This window comes from Vombatus ursinus, unplaced genomic scaffold (genome assembly GCF_900497805.2).
Source record: "Vombatus ursinus unplaced genomic scaffold, bare-nosed wombat genome assembly UNPS02014786.1, whole genome shotgun sequence".
In the NCBI taxonomy this organism is placed as follows: Eukaryota; Metazoa; Chordata; class Mammalia; order Diprotodontia; family Vombatidae; genus Vombatus; species Vombatus ursinus.
In genome coordinates this window covers 42,970,218-42,993,097 of record NW_020954564.1, presented here as the reverse complement: position 1 = coordinate 42,993,097, position 22,880 = coordinate 42,970,218, and the positions used below count along the sequence as shown (strand labels likewise).

At 35.4% G+C, this 22,880-nt stretch overlaps 1 pseudogene; it reads right to left on the bottom strand.

The window, feature by feature from the left end:
* Nucleotides 1–8,658: 8,658 nt before the first annotated feature.
* LOC114047245 lies at nt 8,659–22,569 on the bottom strand (annotated as a pseudogene).
* Between the last annotated feature and the right edge of the window lie 311 nt (nt 22,570–22,880).

Sequence of the window (22,880 nt, the reverse complement as noted above, 5' to 3'; positions counted from 1 at the left end):
TTCTTCAGGGGCCACTACTTGTAATTTTAAAGCAGTCAGAGGGCATGGGGAAGATAGAAAAGAGTCACTGATTCTTCTTCAAGAAGCTGGTGGGGAGAGGAGATAAAATTTTCCTGGATCTCAAGCTAAAACAAAATCTTGAAATCATAGAATTTAGCTGGGAAGGACATCAGAGATAAAATATAATTCAACTCTCTCATTTTACAGTTGAGGAAATTGATGCCAAAACAGAGTGAGTGACTTGCCCAACATCACACAGGTAGTCAGAAACAAAATAAAGCTTCAAAATGCACATTCAGCTACTCTAATTCCAAATCTAGATCTCTTGAATGCATTTTTCCACAGAACTATGCTTCATCTACAGTCAGGGTTACAGATGCTGTTCTGGATTGGCTTAATATGAAGACAAAGAAGGGGCAGTCTGTCCCTATGGGGCTTTCACTCTTGCAGATGAGCTATAACAGAGTATCAGCACAGGAAGGAACTTTAGAATAAAGAATGGTAGAGCTAGTAGGTACCTCAGGACATTGGACATTAAACTGGAAGGTTCTTAGAGTGCAGACCATGGTGAAGGAAAATAACCTGCCCCAAATTGCACAGATTATATTATATCCTTGATGAAGGAGCTGGGGTTTCACAGAAACTTAAGGTTAAAACATATATGCCCCTGGCCATTGAAGATTAATTAGAATGGGGTAGAAAGCAGTTCTAAGATTCTATAATGGAACTGAATATGGAACTATGAATTACTTTGCAGAAATTCAACTTACATATGCTTCTTTAGGAGGACAAGTATTTCACAAATTAATATCCATCTATATGTATTATTTTCCTAATTGTTAAATATTTAAAATTTTTAAACATATGAAATAAAATTATATTAAAAAACTGACCAACCTACAATGCAGGTAACCTTGAAAACAGTTCATCACAACAGAATGTACATTGAGGAATGGCTTTTAGTCTTATAGATTTAGGTCAATTTCTTTTAGACTATGTTTATTGGAGATGTCCTGTGCAAAAAAATTTTCCCAATCTACATCTTTTCTTCTTTGCAAACCTTAAATTACTATATAAATGCTAGCTATTATTACTATTACTATATATTTATTTTGATCTGTGCAAAAGCTTTGTATTTTTATATATTGCAAGAGCTTTGTATTTTTATATATTCAAAGTAGTTTATTTTACCTTTTCTCATTTTCAGGCAGGTTACAAATTTCCTTCATCCACAGTTGTGTGTAACCTTCTGTTTTCTAATTTTTTAAGGTGTGACTTTTTATACTTAATTAGTTTACACATTTGGAATTTATTGTGGTTTATGATATAAGATGTGGTGTGTTGTTTTCTTGTTTTATGATTTGATAATAGTTTTTTATAATTTTCTTTATTTCCTCTCTACCTGTTGTAAGTTCCCCCTTTCATGTGATATTTTTGTCTTCTCCTCTTTCTTCTTATTCATCTTCTCCTTTTTTTCCTTCTCTATCTTCTCTTTCTCCTCCTTCTCCTCCTCGTCCTTGACTTCCTCCTCCTTCTCTTGTTGCTTTGTTTATTACTTCAATTATTTTGTTGCTCTCACGTTAATTTTCAAAACCTCTTATTGGTTTGTTTTAGGATTATTACTTTCTTGATTTTCTAGTTTTCAAATTGCATAACCAATTCATTAATCCTTTCTTTTTCTGGTTTGCTAATTGTTTAGGGATACAGACTTTCTTCTAAGGATGGTATTAGCCACATCTCCTAAATTTGGTGTATTGTCTCATCGCTATAATTTTACTCAACATGCTATTTTATTGTTTTTATAATTTGATCTTTGACTCACTCATTACTTAAAATGCTGTTCTCATTTCTTTTCTTTGGCTAGTCAGTGGGGTTAAGTGACTTGCCCAGGGTCACACAGCTAGTAAGTGTCAAGTGTCTGGTCTGAGGTTGAATTTGCACTCAGGTCCTCCTGACTCCAGGCACAGTGCTCTATCCATTGTGCCACCTGGCTGTCCCTAAAATGCTGTTCTCCATTCAGATTTAAATAATTTGTTTATTCTTATTTTACTGATTATATTTTTATCATGTTATGATCTGTAAAGGATATGTCTAAGATTTGTGCCTATCTGTATTTGTTTATGGGTTACCTGTGATCTGTCATGTGATCAGTTTTTGTATAGGTTTCAGTTTGCCTAAGATTACCATTCAGATGTCTCCATTAGTCTATCAAGTTGTTTAATCCAAACATTTTTACATATATAACGTCCTTCATTTTTATTGGTTTTATCAAGCTCTGGTAGAAGAATGTTAAATAGCCTAGAATTAATGTGTAATGTGCTTTTTCCCTCCCCCTGTTTCAATTTGCTTTTACTTTAAAATATTAACTATTTGGCGTAATACATACATATATACACACACATATAGATATAGATATTGTTTTGTAAACCATTTATCTTGAATCGTGATGTTTTAAAACTTCTCTTATTCTCTCTGATCCCAACTCAGCAAAGGACCTCACCTGATACTTCACTAAAATAAAAAATAATAAAGGTCATTAACTGTGAGTTCCCTCTTCTCTACTCTGTGTCTAAATATCTAAAACTCTCATGCCATTTTAAAGGTATGACCTTTTTGGGACTTTGACAAATTTTCAGCATATAAGGAGTAAGTAACAGAGATAATTAGATGTAAGGGTCCATATCATTTAGGCTATATTTGCACTTGGTAAAGCAGTTGATTATTTCAGATCTGAATGGATAACTTTGTGTCTTAAAAAATATAAAACTTTTAGTAAACTTATTTGTACTTTTTGGATGTGAAGCTTTAGTGGTTCATTTGCATATGAGAAGGTCAAGAAACAACTAAGCAGTATGTAAAGACTAGAAATTTGCCCAAAAGGCATAGATTGCCTTTTTACCTTTTCTCTACCTACTTATTTACATGAACCAATAAGAATGACTTTACCGAAATAAAGCAAAACAACAACAACAAAAGATAGCCTGAACACCAGAATGATTTGGTGATGTTAAGTAAATTGGCATTTTCTTGGTTATGTCCTAGCTTGCAGAGAGGAAGATTTGGGGAAAGGTACAGGATAGTTACCACATAATAACCTGAAGTCTCTCACTGAGGGAACCCAACTTCTGTCAGGAAGAATAGTTGAAAGAAAGGCTAAGCCTAAAGGTCTTTAATCTGCTGAGATGACCTCTCACACATCCTAGCTGATAGGTGGCAGATCTTAGAACCAAGGAGGGTACAAAGGAGTAGAACTGGAACGGCTTATTTTTATGTCAGTTCTAGGTATATGGGTCCCTGTTTTTTTCTAAAAGACCTAGAACTGCAGCTACAACTAAAACTACAGGTGATGGATACCAGATTCCCAGTGATTTTGTTCTGGTTGGTGCATATTTCATGCTAAAGTGTTTCTATAGTGCTGTCTTTGGCTCAGAAATGAGAGAGAAAGAGAGAGTGTTATAGATACCTTGTTACAACTTCCCAGATCAGAAAAAAGAATATTCACGCTAAGAAGAGTCAGATTATTTTCTATTTTACTCCAGTTTCTGATGAACATGTAGTCCTTTTGCTTACTAAGGCCAATTGCTCTACCTGTACTGTCGATCTCATTCCTTTTTATCGCCTGTGGCATGTTACCCCAATAATCATCTCTCTCTCTCTCATCCTTAATCTCTCCCCATCTACTAACACCTTTCTTGTTGCCTACAAGCACATCCAGGTCTCTCCAATCCTTAAAAATACCCTCATTAGAAACAACTATCCTGTCAAGCCATTATCCTATATGTTTCCTCTCTTTTCATAAAGTCCTAAAAGAAAAAAGCTATTTATACTCTTTACTTCCATTTCCCCCTCCTTTCACAAACTTTTCCTTGCAACTTGGCTTTTGATCTCATCACTCAAATAAAACTATCTTTTTAAAGTTACTAGTGAACTCTTAATTGTCAAATCCAATAGTTGGTTGCTGTTATTATTATTTTACCTCAATCTTCATTCTTCTTGACTTCTTTGTAGCATTTTCCACTGCTGATCATCCTTGCCTCCTGGATTTTCACGACACTGTTCTTTCTTCCTTGACTCCTACCTATCTGACTACTCCTTTGTTGGACTTTCTTCCATGTCCTGTACTTTAGGTATAAGTGTACCCTAAAGCTCTGTCCTGGGTTCTTCTCCTCTTCTTTCTTTACATTCTCTCTCAGTGACCTCATCAGCATATCTATCTATCTATCTATCTATCTACACATATAAATACATTATCTATCATCTATCTTTTATCTATCATCTATCTATTTATCTCCCTACTCTCACCTCTGTGTTCCAATGCTATAATGTTCCAATGCTGTAACTTCAACTACCTATTGGGCATTTTAAATTGGACATCATACAAACATCTAAAACATGTCCAAAAAAAGGAAATTATCCTTCCTCCCAATTCACCTCTTTCCCAAACTTCCCTATTTTGTTGAATGCACAACCATTCCTTCAATCACCCAAATTCAAATTCATCATGTTAGTGTCTTCAGCTTTTCCCTCTTCCTTGCCCTCTGTCCAATCACTTGCCTGGTTTTACCAGTTCTACTTCCACCACAATTCTTGCATCTATACTCTTATTTTCATTCATAAGAGTATCATCCTCATTCAGGCTGCAGTTCATCCCTTTTTTCCTGAACTATTGAAATAGCCTCCTATTTGGTTTCCCTGTCTTAAGTCTCTCCCTTCTCCATTCTGTTCTCCATGTACCTGCCAAAATGGTTTCCTAAAGCACAGATTTGGCTATATCTCTTGTTCGAAAAGCTACAGTTGCATCTAGGACCAAATATAGATTCTTCTGACAGGCATTTACATATTTTTGAAACTTGACTCTAACCTACCTTTTTAGCCTTATTATATATTACTCCCCTTCAAATACTCTATGGTCCATTGAAATGGATCTTTTTTCTCTTCCTCACATAACATCCCATATCTTGTCTCCATGCCCTTGTGTAAGCTCATGCCTGAATGCACCCTCTCCTCAACTCCACTTTCTGGCATCCCTAATTTCCTCAAAGATCAGCTTAAACATTGTTTCCTACATGAGATCTTTTCTGCTCTCCTGCCAAATTAACTCATATTTTGCCTACACTTAAAAAAATATGTTGTATGTACTTATACACGTTGTTTCCTCCAATAAAATGTAAATGATTTGAGAGACTTTATATCACTGCATAATTTTTGTCTTTCTATCTTCAGTTACTACTATGTAGTAGTCCTGTTACACAGTAGGTTCTTGATAAATGTTTGTTGATTGTTGAAATATATTTTCCCTGTTTGTCTTTAAAATACTATTAAATTATGTTAAATCATATTGCAATTCTTGGTTTTGGAGGATTTAGTTGAATCAAAGGAGATTTTAATGAAACTATTTTGAATCTGTATGAGTTCCTATGCAACTAAAAAAATCGTGCTCTCTTTTCTAATCAACTCAGTAATTTATTTTCATTTGTGAGCTTGGTCCATTAACATTAAAAGTTATGTGTTAAGTTTGGTCTTCTTTCCAATAGTTCCTGATACACACACATATGCACACACACACAGAAATACATACATACATATGCACATATATATATACACACACACATCTGTATATATTTTACATATATATAGCAAGATATACATTTTATTTATGTGTATCCGTGTGTGTGTGTGTGTGTGTGTGTGTGTATACACACATTACTTTCTTTAGACACCTGGGGTACATGGTGATTAGAGTGTGGACTTGAGGTCAGGAAGACCTGAATTTAAATCCTACTTTATTAGCTATGTGGTCCTAGGCAAGTCATACAATTTATTTGTGTGTGCATGTGTGTGTGCACATGCACATGTATCTATATATAAGTGTGTATGTATAGTATGTATATATACATACACATATACATACATATATACACATATATGTACACACACATTCCTTTCTTCAGGCAACTGAGATACATAGTGATTAGAGTGCTGGACTTGGAGTCAGGAAGACTTAAATTCAAATCTTCCTCAGACACTCATTAGTTGTGTGGTCTTAGGCAAGTCACTTTATATCTCTTAGTATCAAGCTTCTTAATTTGTAAAATGAAGATAATAATAGCACTTAACTTCACAGTGTTATGAAATTAGACGATATATGTAGAGTACTTTTCAAATGTTAGCTATTAGCTGCTTTTTATCAGCACAAGGTGACTTTAATATTGTATGGTTTCAAGTCATGAAATACTATGGTCTCTGAAGAATTGAAATTAAAGATCACAAAAAAGATAATGGAGAAATGCATGATGGGCATGAGCAAGTTGTAACACCTTACAAATGAGAAATTATACAAGAGACTCAGAAGACCATAAAATCAGTGTAAAACTTGTCATCAGAGAAATGTACAACCAGAAAAAAATATGAATTGGTCATGGAGCAGTAGTGGGGGATAAACAATGGCCAGTCTTTTGATCCATTGGCATTCATGTTGTAAATAGAATGTGAGGAAGAATCTCAACACACTTTGATGAAACCTATTTAGATTTATAAAAGACCATAGACAGTGGTTATGTAGGATGGGCAGGCATTAATGAATTGTGGTATGCATCACTGAATGGGATTCCCACAATGATGATGTAGTAAAACAAGGTTACCATTAGAGTAAAGATTATTAGCTGAAGTTATTATACTGCCTACTTTGTTTTTAACAGTCCAGTCTTATACCTTGTAGTCTGCACATTGCTGTCCTTCTACTCTCCACTTTAAACAGATAAAGCTTATATTATTTTGTAATGATCCAGTCCTAATTGTATGAGCACTACCCTCTCCCACCCATACCAAAGACAGACCCCAGGATTCTACTTTTACTCAAATAATCTCAAACAAACAAACAAACCCTACATGGAATAGCCCAGGTTAGTGTGCCATTTAGGAATCTGCTTTCTAGAATTCCAAACAGGAAAGTATGAACTTCTCTGGCCTAATTTTAAAACTGTATTCTGTGATAATGGAGTATTTTTCAGTTTTTCAGTCTAGTAATTCCAGACTGTAGGTGATTCTTTTTGCTTTTTTTTTTACATTGTTATAGGTTTTCTTTAGTTTTTAGGTATTGTTGAGTAGTCTCACACAATTCAAATTGGTTATTTTTTATATAAAGACTAATTCTTCCTATCTGTTTGCAAAATTTTACCCTCCATATAAAAACTCCTTAATTTGCCAACTTTAAATCTGAATGAGACAAATTCCAAAATGAATTTTGACCTAGAATAATATCTTGTGAATTCTATCAATTTAGATTCTATCTTTTGTTTTCAATATTTCTGAACAATTTTTTACATGATTTCATGTAATGTAGGATTGAGACTCTTTGTTTCCTCGTATTTTTCTGGAAGACCTACCTATAGTTCAAAGATTTTGTTGCCAAGATCTGTCCTCTAGTTCTCTTGCTTTGGTTTGAAGAGGTTATGATCCTGATAACTTTTCCATGTAAAAATATTTTATTCTATTTTTTGTCTTCCATTGCTCCATTTATGCCAACCTGCCATAACCACTATCTTCCTCAAGTAATACATGCCTTATTGAGCTCTCCACCATTTTTCTACACTGTGAATTCTCATGTTCCTTTTCTTGAATTCTTCCTTTATTGATCTTATTTCTAATTTTATAGATACCAAGTATTTTTCTGTGTCTCTCCTCTATATTCTGGAGTATTCTGCAGTTTCTTATAGCATATCTCTTAACTCTTATCAATATATTTTTGTTGTCATTACAGACTTGTTCTTTCCTTATTAAGATTTCTCTTTGCTTTCTTTTACCACACATTAATAGTGCATTGCATTGGGACCTCTTTTTTAAAATTATAGTTACTCATTTCTTTGTTCTTTCTTTTGTTTTCTGGTGGGGGTTTCTTTCCCTTCTCCTCTTTCTTGTTTAATTTAATTTGGATCCTTTGTAACTGATTTGAGGTGGTGGAAGGGTGTTGGGCAAAGACATGATTACTCTCAACTGTCTTGATGGAACTTTTTGATCTTCAGCTTTCCCAGGTTGGATTTCCTAACTTGCTTCACTGGTGGCTAAGATATCACAACTAGAGAGAACCTAAGAAGAGCTCTTACCTTATGTTAATATATTTCAAGGGTCTATGATTTCAGAGATATGAGTACTTCATTCACTAATATAGATTGTAATCCCTCTGCCCTCAGTAGACTATGTTCTTTAATTGCGAAGGCCAAAAAAAATTGTCATCCTGAGCTCAGAGTATTGGTGGGTCTCTTTTGAATTAAGTCTGGTAATCCTAGGATAATAAACACAGACTATCATCAGTATCATACTATTAGAAATTATAGTTTGGTAGAAATTTCTAGAGCTTGAACTTTGTCCACAAGACTTTTGAGCACCCAAAATCTTCTCTCTTTTATGATAAACTATTGGAAGAGGACTTTAATAGAGAAGAGTAAATACATGTTCTTAAAAGAGTGAGGGGCACTTTCAGATGAAGTCACTGTGTTATTAATTTTATTTCGTTATGAGACCTTTTATGAAGGGAGAGTAACCAGTGTTTGTAATGTAAAAACAAAACACACCAATAAAACATTATAAAATTATTTTTATTTATTTATTTTATACTGGAAAACTTTTTATCATAGGTGGAGTGGGATAGCCGGGCACAGTTTAGATGATTTCAATTTTGTTGGCAACATCTAAAGCATCATAATCTGGAGTAAGTTGGACATAGGCTTTCTTCTCTCCATCAGGGAAGATCAGTATGTTGACCTTGGCCATGTCAATATCATAGAGCTTCTTGACTGCCTGCTTGATCTGATGCTTCTTGGCCTTAACGTCCACAATGAAGAATAGGGTGTTGTTGTCCTCAGTCTTCTTCATAGCGGACTCAGTGGTCAAGGGAAACTTAATGATGGCATAGTGGTCAAGCTTGTTCCTTTAAGGGGCACTTTTCCGAGGGTGTTTGGGCTGCTGTTGAAGTCTTAGTGTCTTGGGTCGCTGGAAGGTGGGGAACATTTGGATCTTCTTTTTTTTTTGTGGCCATGAACACCCTTCAACACTGCCTTCTTGGCCTTCAAGGCCTTGGACTTAGCTTCTGTCTTGGGGCGGGGGGGGGACAACCGTTTCCTTCTTTGCCTTCAGTGCCATCTTGGGGGAAAGCCTAAATTATTTTTTAATTAACCAATAAATATTACTATAAGTCATCAGAGAATTGATTCAAAGTGAAGGAAACAAAAAAGAAAATAATAAACACATTGAATATAACAATGTAAATGGAAGCATAATGGACACAAAACAATCAAAAATGAGTGCTGCAGAGTTACAAAGCCCAAGTTTGGTTCCAAAGTAGAGATAGATGACATTTACCCCTATTCCTTTGCAGAATTTGTGGTGAGAGACCATAGGTAATGTTGTCAGACCCCCCCCCCCCACCATGTATTGATTGGGTTTACTTATTTTTTCCTTCTTTCTCTTTTCATTTTTCCTTCCTTTTTTTTTTTGTAATTCTTTGTTATAATGGATAACTATCTGGGAAGTAGGAGAAAGAGAAATATGGGGGAAATTTAGACAAAGTAAAAATAAAAGATGTCAATTAAATTTTATTTTAAAAATAAAGTAAAATAATAAGAAGGCAGCAGGACATATTAGACAGAGAGCCAGGCTTTGTGTTAGAATAAAGTGTTTTCAAGAGACACCTCTGACATATATATTGGTTCTGTGGCCCTGGGCATGTCACTTAACGTTTTAGTGCTCTGGGCAACTCTCCAAGCCTGCAAGTTCTCATCTTCCCAAGCGGTTCTTCTTTATACAGGTGTTGTTACTGTATAAATTGTTCTTCTTGTTCTACTCACTTCACTCTACATTAATTCACAGAAGACTTCATAGTTTTCCTTGAAACCATTCATTCTGTCATTTCTTATGGCACAAAAATGTTCCATTACATTTGTATACCATATTTTATTTATCCATTTCCCAATAGATGGGCATGCCCTTACTTTCCAGTTTTATGCTTCTTTAAAAAGAACACACACACATATTAATGTGAGTCATTTTCCTCTTTTCTTGATATCATTGTGGTATAGGCCTAGTAGTGGTATGGCTATGAGTATGCATAGTTAAGTGACTTTGGGGGCATAGTTCCAAATTGTTCTGCAGAATGATTAGACCAATTTACATCTTCACTAAGAGTGCATTAATGTACTGGTTTTCCCACAGCCCTTCCTCATTTGTCAATTTCACTTTTTGGGATCATTTTTGCCAATCTGATGGGTAAGAGAAAGAACCTCAAAATTACTTTAATTTGTTTTTTGCTGTTAGTGATTTGGAACATTTTTTCACATACATATTGATAGCTTGGGTTTTTTTCCTTTGAAAACTGCCAATTCATATCCTTTGACCACAAATCTATCAGAGAATAGATTTTATTCTCATAAATTTGAATTGGTTCCTTATAGATCTCAGATATATGACCTTGATCAGAAAAACTTGCTGCAAATACTTTTTCCCAGTTCCGTTTCCTCTTTAATTTTAAATGCTTTGGTTTTATTTATGCAAAAACTTAAATTTTATATGAGAAAATTGTCCACTTTATCTTCTGTGAACCTCTGTATCCCTCATTTAGTCATGAACTTCTCCTGTAATTTATTCCTCTAATTTGTTTTTAATGTCACTTTTATGTCTAAGTTATGCATGCATTTGGAGCTTATATTGAAATGTGGTGTGAGATATTGGTCTATACCTAATTCCTGCCAGACTGCTTTCCACTTTTCCCAGTAGCTTTTGTCTAATAGTCATTTCCCCTGTCCCCCCCCCCCAGTAGTTGGGGTCTTTGTGCTTACTGAACAATGCTAGTGTGCACATTTCCTTCTATGTGTTGTATACATAATCATTTCCATTGATAGAATTTTACTTTTTTAAACCAATACCATTTTGTTTTGATGATTATTGCTTTGTAGTACAGTTTGAGATTTGGTATTGTTAGGTCCCCTTTTTTCTTACTTTTGTCGTTATTTCCTTTTACAGTCTTGACCTTTTGTTCTTCCAGATGAACGTTGTTACTATATTTCAAGATCTAAAAAAAACCTTTAGTGATTTAATTGGTATAGGAATTAATGAATGAATTAAAGTAGAATTGTAATTTTTATTATATTGGCATGACCTACCCATGAGCAATTAATATTTTTTCAATTATTTATCTCTGTCTTTATTTTTGTAGAGTGTTTTATAATTGTAGACATATAGTTTCTAAGTGAATATTGGTAGTCTCCAAAATATTTTTATGAATTCTGCAGTTATTATGAATTTAATTTCTTTCTATCTCTTTTTACTGGGTTTGCAGCAATGCTGATGTTTCGTAGGGATTTATTTTATACCTTGAAACTTTGCTGAATTTATTAATTGTCTTAATTAATTTTAGCTAATATTTTTAGGATACACTAGGTAAATCATCATCTAATCTTCAATAAGCATAGTTTTGTTTCTTCTTTGTCTATTCTTATTCTTATTTTTTTCCTTATTGTTATAGTTAGCATTACTAGCACAGTATCAAATAGTCATAGACAAAATGTCCTTACTGTCCTCCAATCTTATTAGAAAGGCACATAATTATTTTTTATTTTATATGTTGGCTCTTGGTTCCAGATAAAGACTATATACTATATTAAGGAGAAGTTGATTTATTTCTGTGCTTTTTAGTGCATGTTTTAAAAACTTACTAGAAATGGGTATTGTCAAAGGCCTTTTCAACATCTATTGATACAATCAGGTGCTTTTTATTATCGATACGGTTAATTATGTTTAGAGTTTTCCTTAAATCAAACCAACTCTACACTCCTGGTATAAATCCACTACTTTTTAGTATATTGCAGCTACCTACTGACTAATATTTTGTTCAAAATTTTTGTATCAATGTTTATTAGGTATGTTTGTCTATAATTTTATTTCTCTACTTTAGGTATCAAACCATATTTGTATTATATAGTTTGGAAAGGTCCCTTCTTTTACTGTTATAGAAAATACTTTGTATAATATTGGAATTATTTATTCTTTTAATATTTCATATAATTCACCTTTAAATTCATTTGGCTCTGGAGATTTTGTTATTGTGAGTTCCTTTATGGCTTATTCAATTTCTTTTTTGGATATTGGGTTATTTAAATAATATACTTCTTATTTTAATGTGAGTATTTTATATTTTTCTAAATATTTGTCCATTTCATCTAAATCACCAATTCTGTTGGCATCTTAATTTCATCTTCAATTATTGTGAACTCTTTTATATTTTTAATATGAATAATTTGATTTTCCTGTCTTTTAAAAATAATCAAAGTGACTATATTTTTTATTTTTTTCTCCAGAAATGCTCTTAGTTTTATTCATCAAGCCAATGAAGGTTTTTTTGCAGAAGGGATTTGTGTTTTTTTGCTTTGAATTTTGTTAATCGCTTTCTCTTTGATTTATAAAATTGTTATTTTGATGCTTAGTTGGTTTTTTAAAATTTGTTATTTTTAAGTCTTTTAGAATTTCATGCCCAATTCATTAATTTATTCTTTCTCTCTTGTTGATAAAAGAATTAGAGATATAAACTTCCCCATAAGGACTACATTAGCTCTACCCCATAAGTTTTATTATATTGTCTCGTTGTTATCATCTTTGATGAAATTTTCTATTATTTCTATCATTTATTCTTCATTTCACAAGTAACTTAGAATTGAGTTATTTAGTTTATAAACATTAATTTTTTTTCAAAGAGTCTTTACTGAATACATTTCTATTGCATTGTGATAAGGATATGTTTATTATTTCTGCTTTTTTATACTTTTTAGTGGGTTTTTATGTTCCTGAAACATGGCCAGTTTTTAGAAAGGTGCTATTTTGGTTGAAGTATATGTAAATTCCATTCTGTTCTCATTTAGTAATTGTCAGAGATCTTTCATCTCTTATTTTTCTATTCGGGTCCTTAACTTTCTAAACTTTGGGTTAGATTTATTTATGTCTGAAATAGGCACATTGAAGCCCTCCATTATTATAGTTTTAGCATTTATTTCTTGCTGTATCAGTTCTGCTTTTATGCTTGTTTTGAAAATGTGAATTTGCTTCAACTAGATTAATATAATAGTGAACACTTTGAGTATAGCATGAATTTGGAGTTTCCTTACATGTGATTTCATCTGCACAGAAAACTTCATTGTTCTACAATGATTCGCAAGCTCCAACCCTTTTAATGCTCACTTCCACAAGTAAATTTCAAATATTTTTTCAAGGTAAAGTGTCATTTAAAAAAAATATCTTCTGGTACAGTAGGAGCTGTGGGCAGAGGGTTGGTCCATAGCTATGAACTCTATCCCTGCCTTCTTCTGGCAGGGCCACTGCAGGAGAGTGCTGCATCCTTGAGTTGGGACCCACCCATAGGTGCCAACTTTGCCAGCCTGGTCAGTGAGAGTGACACAATTGCTGCATAGCAATCTGAGGCCACAGATGCCATCACTATTTATTGTACTATTTGTGTATTTCTTAACTATTTAACATGTATAAAAGTATGCTATCATTTTATTAAGATTCCATCTTTTTTTACACGTTATTGACAAAGTTTTTGAGTATTATGCCCCAACCCCATTTCTTCCATAAGCCCTGTGGTTTTTAATTGTGCAATTTTACATTGCACAATGATTTTTAGGAATGCATATGTTGCATTATAGCAGAACTGAAACATAATGAAAATATGGTTTGCGTGACTGCACATGTATACCCTATATCAAATAGCTTGCCATCTTAATGAGAGGAGAGGGGAAAGAGGGAGAGGGGATGGAATTTAGAACTCAAAATTTAAAAAAAAACATGTTAAAAATTGTTTTTACATGTAATGGGGGAGAAATAAAATATTAAATAAATAATTTGAGAACTGAAATGTGATTTAAATTTAAAATGTAAAGGAAATATAATTAACATTTCTTTTAGGTCTTTAGGTGCTATGTTATTTGGTTCATATATATTAAGTACTGATATTGATTCATTGTCTATGGTGCCTTTAAGTGTAATGTAAAATCTCTGCTTATCTCTTTTTATTGTGTATTTACTATGGCCTTTTCTAATATCATAATTGTTATCCTTGTTTTTTTTGTGTTCAGCTGAGGCATAATAGATTCTGCTCTAGTCCCTCATTTTAAGTCCTTAGGACTCTTTATGTTTTAAAAATGTTTCTTATAAACAACATATTGTGGGATTCTGCATTCTAATTCAGTCCATTTTATAACTGAATTCATCTCATTCCCTTTCATGATTATGAACATCAATTGTGCATTTGCCTCCATCCTGTCCTCTTTTACTTTTTCTCTCTTTGCCCCACCTTTACAAAGAAAGTTATAAAATAGGTTTGCCTAACATTTGTGATCTATAAATTTAGATATTTTTCTCCATTCCTATCTTTTCTCTTCTTCTTCTTCTTCTCCTCCTCCTCCTCCTCCTTCTTCTCCTTCTCCTTCTCCTTCTTCTTCTTCTCTCTCTCTCTCTCTCTCTTTCTCTCCTCCCCTTGCCTATTTTACCTGTTGAATTTAATGTATTTCTACACCATAATCTATGTATGTTCAATCTTCCTTCAGATGAAAATGAGGTTCATGAGAGACTCATTTCTGTTTTTACCCCATGTTTGTAAACTTGTCATCTTATTCACCTCTATCATGTGACAGTGCCATTTCTTCCTTCTTTCTCCTTTGGTATAGTTTCCCCTACTTCTGTCTTCTCCTGAGATCATCAAAACAGAATACAACTATAGCTAAATCCTTTATCTGTCACATTTTCCTTTCTCTATGACCCTTAAAGATATTAAGGTTCTCAGAAGACATTTGTTTCTTATCCTTTGATTAGCATAGTCTATTTTAATTGAAGAAATTTGTGTACCTTTCTATGTTTCCCTTGGTTCTCATGTTTCCATTTCAAAATTTAAATTCAATTATTTTTTCTTTTCATCAGGAATGCTTTGAAATCCTCTACTTCATTAGGAATCCATTTTTCCCACTGTGAGATACTCAGTTTTTCTGGACAGGTTATTCTTAATTATAAATACATGTACATATGTATATATACATATATCTATATCTGTATCTATATCTATCTTTTGTCTTCTGGAATATCACATTCTGGATCCTTCTCTTCTTTATAATGGCAGCTGCCAAGACTGGTGTGATACTGACTGTAATGCTATGGTACTTAAACTTTTATTTTTGGCTACTTACAGGGTTTTTTCTTTAACCTGGAAGCTCTGGATTTTGGGCTATGATGTTCTTGGGAGCTTTCATTCTGTGGTTTCTTTCAGGAGGTTATCAGTGAGTTCTTTGCATTTTTACTTTGCTCTCTGGTTCCAAGAGATCTGGGCAGTTTTTACTTGTGATCTCTTGAAAATGGTATTCAAGTTTTTTGGGGATCTTTTTTTTGGATCACAGTTTTCAGGTAATCCAATGATTCTTACATTATCTCTCTTTGACCTGTTTTTCAGGTCAATTTAAAAAAATACTCTATTCCTTACACTTTTGATTTTTTCAATCTTTTGATTTTGATTTAATATTTCTTATCTCATTGAGTCATTTTTTTCTGTGTTTCATTCCAATTTTCTGGGTGTTCAGTTCTTGGAAAGATTTATCACTGTTTGTTCTAAGGTATTTATCTTTGTCATATCTCTTTGTCATGCTGTTCCATTTTATATTTCCTATTTTCTTTCTTCTAGATACTCTTGTAATACTTGTGGCCAGGATATTATTTTCTCAAAGGCTCTATTTGAACTTGTAGAGTTACTCTTTTCTATTGGGTTTACCACTTAAAACCTAACAGTTCAAGATTTCCTTGTTGTGTTTGGAGTTTTATTTTGTTTATCACCATCCTCAGTTTCAGGATTAGGGTCTTCTGCTTGAGTCAAACTTTGCTGACATGAATGGTGTGGATAGGCTATGATTGGTCCTTATCATCACGGCTAAGTATTTCTTTCTGTAAAAATTGTCTGGCTTTGTTTTCTGTCATAGTTCAGTCGCAGATTTCCTGGATTCTGGCTTGGGCAGGAGCCTCTTGGATATGACTGGGTCAGGGCTGCCTGGATGCTGGGTGGGGTGCAGGCTTCCTAGATAATGTTCCAGGCTTATCTCCTGTTATTGTGAAAAGCTTGGAGCTGACCTCCTCTGGGCATCTCCTACCAAGGATCAGAGGATTCCTTGTTCTAGGCACTGGTTAGAGCATGTTTCCTGCCTTTGGGCCACCTTGTGCTGGGTGATGATTGTCTCTTTTCTCCTGTAAGAGCTCTGGGGGTATTCTGTGTTAGGTACTGATCGGGGCCTATCTCATAGTGTAAGACTAGGCTGCTTTACATTGCACCTTCCATTTACCGTGGATTTTTTTCCACTCTGGGCTTCTGTACGATGCTAATAGTCTTTTTTGTTCAGGAATAGATTGGATGGAGGAGTATATGGTTGATTCTATTTGGTTTTATATATGGTTGTTCATTCTTGTGCATTTTTAGAGGGGTTTTGGGGGTGGAGTGGATCTGGACTCCTCTAGGTTTTAATATGTTGTCATTTGCCCACAACCCTCTCTAAAACCATAAGAACTATTGCCAATCTGCTTTAGTAGAGAGTTTCCTCACCAGAAATTTCCTACACTAATGAAATTATAGGTCTGGGTAAAAGAATATTCATAAAAAATTAGAAAAAATATATTTTAACTAGGAGGAAGTTTTGGGTCTGGGAAATCATAGTGATGATGACAAATATTTCCTTCTCTGGTACAGACGAGCTCAAATCTCTTTGCTCTGTAGCTTACTGATTTTCTATTCTTGGCTTCTTCACAATTTTCTCTTTGTAAGCATGAAGAGTCTATTTTAACAAAAATAGCCAGCCCCTTTTATTTAAAGAGAAACTCAGCACTGCCATCTTCTCAGCTCTTATGAATTTCTAAGACATGCCTATATTCCCACCCCTATCTTTACCGTGTTACCATGGGTTCAATGTCATCTTCTCCCTTCTTTCAAAAAACAGCTTATATCTTACCATAAAGACTTTCCTAATCCACCTCCTCTAAATCGAGGTGAAAGTAATTTTTCTCTCCTCACATTTTTCATAGCACCTCACTTTGTTTTGATCTCTCCTTTATCCCCTCTCACATTCTACCATGAATTTTATTTGTCTTTGTACATTAGAAAAGTTTAGCCCTTTTCAGTCACATCCAACTCTTTCTGACCCCTTTGGGGGTTTTCTTGGCAAAGATACTGGAGTGGTTTGCCATTTCCTTCTCTAGCCCATTTTACAGATGAAGGAACAGGGTTAAGTAATTTGTCCAAGGTCACATAGCTAGTAAGTGTCTGGGGCCAGATTTGAACTCAGAGGATAAATCTTCCTGACTCCAGGACCTGACACTCTATCCACTGCGCCACCTAGCTGTATATATCACATTCCAATTCCCCATTTGACTTTAAGCTCCTTGAGGTCAGGGCTATTTCATTTTCATCTTTACATTCTAAGCCAAGCACAAAATCTTATACTTGTTAGGTGCTTAATAAATATTTGTTGAAATTGAAGCATGTTTTTTCTCTTTCTTTTTCCTTTTTTTTTTTGGGGGGGGGGGGGGCATGGCTAATGTAGAAATGTCTTGCATGACTTAATGTGTATAATGGGTATTATATTTTCTGTCTGCCCAATGGGTGGGGGAGGGGCTAGAGTAAGGGAGAGAATTTGGAATTGAAAATAAAATAAAATAGAATTTTAAAAAGAAAAATAAGTGTTTGTTGAGTTGAATTTTTAAAAATTAAATTGAATTTGACACCATCACACAGCTTAGCTGTCCCATGGATAACAAGGCCAACATGAGAATGGTAGTGCTTTGGCTGCTGGATAAACTGCCAACTTGGAAATGGCCACCATGCTTTCACTGGTTGATAAGGAGAATCTTCTGGAATAAGCTGGTAGAATAGGTGGTAGAATTTATAATCAAAGAGGGCAGCCCTTACAAGATCCAAGTCCATATGGCAATATCTCTCCCTTTGCCCGCCAGAGTTATGGACCTCATTGTCTTTATGCTGAGCCTTTAAAACAAACGCAGCTTGAGATCAATAAAGGCGTTGTTGGATCCCATGGATGATATCATCCTTCTCATGTTTGTGTGCTTCCTTGCAAAGAGAGTTCAGAAAAAGCAAAGGTCTGGTCCCTGTATGAACACTGTCCTGAAAATGGACAACACTTATAATGGTCTTCTTTTCAGTGGCCTACAGGTGGACTATGCCAGCCCCTTTTGTTTAAAGAGAACCTCAGCTCTGCCATCTTCTCAGCTCTTATGAATTTCCCCATGACCTAATGTTTTGTCTGAATACTGCAGTTCTGTGCAGGGGATGGGCTGGGCCTCTGACCCCTGAACCAGTTGCTGTCCATGCACTTAATTAGCTAGGATAACAATTTTATGAAGGAGATATGACAACCTTTCCTCTGTACATGCACACATGCGCTCACACACACACACACACACACACACACACACGTGTCACTTCTGTGGAGTTCACAACAGGCTTTGTGCCTTAATGTTTGCTATGGAGACAGAAAGGTAATGTTCAGATGTGGTCTCTTAAACAGGGTTTCTCCTTCCCCTTTGCCTATTATGCCAAGATAAGAGGAGCTGCCAACAGCACTGTTTGGGAAGGACTCTCCCTTCCTTGCATCATTTTTGGTTGTTGTTATTTTTAGAGATTAAATTTAACTGAAAACAAATTAAATTGAATTTCATCTCTAAATCAAGGTTTGGTGGTAACCACTGAAATATTTCTTTCTGACAATCCAAGGCTTTAGAGTGGAGTGGAGTGAGGGTAGAGGATATCAGAGTCCCTGGACCCCAATTCTCAAGTTCAAGTCAGGAGGAGGGAGGAGAACTTGCTAATAGAAAACCACTTACTAATCAAGGGGTGAATCTTCAAACATAATGGCTACAACTGGAACCTTCTCCAATGAAAACTAACCAATATTACTTCTGAATGTCATTATTATTACATAAAATTATGTCACAACATTCTATATGTTGTTATTCTAAGGCCCCTTCTAGGTTTAGCATTCTATTTCACCATACTATGTTCTAAGGTCTCTTTTAACTCTATCCTTCTGTGTCCTAAATGGCACTATATTTGATTACATGATCATTTGCTGCCCTTATCACATTCTAAAATTTAAATCTATCAAATATATCACACGGTTATCACATTTATTGTAGAGTACTTAATCCTATTTGTTATATGTGTAAACTTTTGGCTCAGAGGGCCATCTGCATGAAATCATCCTCCAAGGTAGAGATTGATCACTCAATCTTCTGCACCTGCATAAGGGGCAGAGTTAGTGAGAACTGGAGAGAAGAGAGATCTTGTTTTCTGGTTTCCAACAATAGAAAACGTGCAGTTGCAACTTCTCTTCAGGTCCTTGAAGGAAGAGTAAGACTGAAAAAGCTGACTGTAGAAGAGAGGTCAATTTGTATCATGTCCCTATCCCCAGTTTGCTACACTTTGGGGAAATTTCCTCTTCGGTGGGATCTGAGCCTCTCTCCATTGATTGAATTGAGTTATCTTGTTCCCAGTGGAATGCTCATTTATTTTATATTGTATGGTATATATTCTCATATGTATACCTTCTCTAATTTGTTTTAATATCAACTTAGATAAATGGGTTTATTCATTATTTGCCACTTGTGTTCACTGGAACTGGCATTTGGGAAGGGAGTCAAGCCTTGGATATATTAATTGAAGCCATTCCTTCCCCCTTAAGTGATAGTGATCAGAGGCACAGCTTGAATCTAGAGATTATTTCCCCTTTATATTAAATAACAGTATTAAAAAAACAGACATATTTCTAGCCCAGTACTCCCCTCGCTCTAGGGAGAGCAGATCGGCCAGCCCCAGCCTCCTGCTTCCCTTCCTGACAGGAATCAAAGTCTCCACTGGAAACTTTGGGTAGGGGGAGGAGACTTTAGATGTATCTCTTCTTGCTACCCTGAAAGCCACATCTGGACAGACCCATGTGGGCACACGTAACCAACACAGATATGAAATAATACACGACTACCCCACACCCCTTATGCATTATTGTTCTATTTTAGAGGCATGCTCAGAAACCTCAGCTTGTTTTCTTTGAGTGAAGTCAGAATCAGAAGCCAGAGTCAGAAAATTCTAGAGCCAGAAATGGTAATATGAACACAGAATATTAGAACATAAACCACAAATTGTTAGAGCTGGAAGTGACCTTAGGACAAAGGAAGTTAGGTTTTGAAAGAACCTCTGAACAAAGGATGTTAGAGCAGTACAGGACCTTTGAAGCTGTCTATTCCAACTTTTGCTAGATGGGGCAATGGAAGTCGAGGGAGGAAAAGTGACTTGTCCAAAAAACAAAAAATAAAACAAAAAAAATCCCCATTAAATTGCTAGAACATATATCTCCAGATTTGTTCATTTCTTTTTTTATTATCCCAAACTTGCTGACTCCCAGTGAAAGATAAACTTTTCTGGCTTCTCTGATAAGGATATAGCTCATGCCAACCACACATGGCTATGAGGATGCAGCCTCAATGCAAACACTGCTACCACCACCAACTTCATGTTTGTCAGGGAAGCTGCTTTGGGTGGAGGCTTTAGTGCACGAGGGGACCCATACTTCTCCCCATGGGTAGGTGAATTCATAAGGCTCTTATCTTTCTAGGCTTCCCCAAGAACCAAGAGCCTTACATCATTCCCTACCCCTTCCTTCCTGTGGGAGGGGAGAGTTAGGGTGGACAGGATTAAACAGATAACCAGAAAAGTCATCCTTGCATTCTCACTGGACACACCATGGGAGACAACATGGTATAATAGAGAGAACTTGGGATCAGAAGACCTGGATTCAGATCCTGCCGCTGGCATTTAATAACTATGTGACCTGATTGAATCATATATACTCTCTGGGTTTTAGTGTCCTTATCTGTAAGACAGGGATAAAGATACCTGTAATGTTTATCTCACAGAGCTATTGTGAAGGTCAAGTGAGATCATGTGTGCAAAGCATCTTGCCAATTTTAAAGTGCTATGTAAATATCAGTTATTATTATGACGAAGTAGTAGCAGTAGTAGTGGCAGCCAGGTGGTACAGTGGATAGAGCACTAGACTTGGAGTTAGGAAGACCTGAGATAAAATCCTACCTCAGACACTTACTGTGACCCTGGGCAAGTCACTTACCTCTATCTGCCTCAGTTTCTTTATCTATAAAATAGAACTATCAAAAAGTACCCACCTCACAAGGTTGCTGAGAGGATAAAATGGGATGATATTTGAAAAGTGCTTTGCATACTGAAAGCCCTCTATAAAATGCTAGCTAATATTATTATATTTTTCTTCGCTTTTGATCCCTTACTCAGTGCTCTAATTCTGCAGTTCCACAATGTTCCCACTGGTTAGAATCCTTTTCCTAAATCTCCAATTCTATGGTTAGATCACTACAACCTGCCTGTCTAGACCTCTATTTGCCATCTGCTACTAGATTTCCTTGAAGCCAACTAGGCCTGTCTGAAACTAACCATCTATCAGCCTGTGTTCCATGCTGTTCAAAGGTTCACCAGCTTACAAATAACTGTTCTTGGTAAAGGCCCCCTTTAACACCAAGAAGCCAAGAAAAACCGAAAACACCAAGAAACGTCTGAGGGAGACTGAGGCCAGAATCAGAAACTGAACTTAGCCATGAAGTCTGGGTGAAAATGAAGCCTATGTGACTTATAAGGGCACAAAAATGTGACATCATCACAACATCTGTGCTTTCATTAGTAGCCCTTCTGCACCTCAGTCATCTCCTAGCAGCCAGTCATTTAACAATGAAACTCTAGGCACTCAGCCCAGCAGCCATGGAGTCCATCTGCAATCCATGCCCATGGCTTTCAGGCTTAGTAGAAATTGTCAGAGTACATGTTCCACTGGATAGCCTTTGAGATCCATAGTCACTTCCATGCCAGAAGGAAGGGGTTATTATTGTTGTTGTTGCTAATAATAATAATAATAATAATAATAATAATAATAATAACCTAGTCTTTGTAGGACTTTATAGGACTTAATGCAAAATTTTAAAAATACAGAAAGGGCTATGGACTTGGAGTCTGAAGACCTAGGTTTAAACCCTGGCTCCATCACTTTCTAGCCATTTCCTTTCTTGGGGTTTCAGCTTCCTTCTCTGTAAATTGGGGATAATAGTGCTTGCATTACTTGTCTCGTGAGGCTGTGGTGAGAAAAGTGCCTCATAAACTGTAAAGGGCTATAAAAGTGTGAATTGCTATTGTAACAATTTTAAAGCTCTTTAACTTTTATAGCAAGCTTTCCTTACCCTCACTTTGTGAAGTAAGCAGTACCACTATTACTTTTCCCATTTAAAAGATGAATAAACTAAAGCTCTGCACTGAAGGAGGAAAATGACTTCAGACAGCAGCAGCAGCTAAGAAATGTCGGAGCTCAAATAGTAAGATTCGAACCCAAATCCTCTGGCTCCAGGTTCCATGCCTTTTTACCAGGCTGCGTTATACCCTTCGACTTCCTGCTCCTCATCACTGCCCGTGTTCATCACAACAGCAACTTCTTTTGCTAAGCTTTAGAGTAGACGGTACATTGGAAATAATTTCCTCAATGTGCCACCTTGTGGGTAAGACTCAAAACTACACTATTTTGTTCATCAGATAAATGCAACAATTTAGTGGAACACATACTAGGAGGCCAGACCTGTGAGAGCGTCTGTTTTACAACGGTGTCAAACTCAACTAGAAATGATCCCTGTGGGCCTTATATTGACAAATTAGCATTATCAACATTATATTATATTTTGTTTATTTTCTTAAATATTTTCCAAGAACATTTTAATCTGTTTCCCCAGCACTT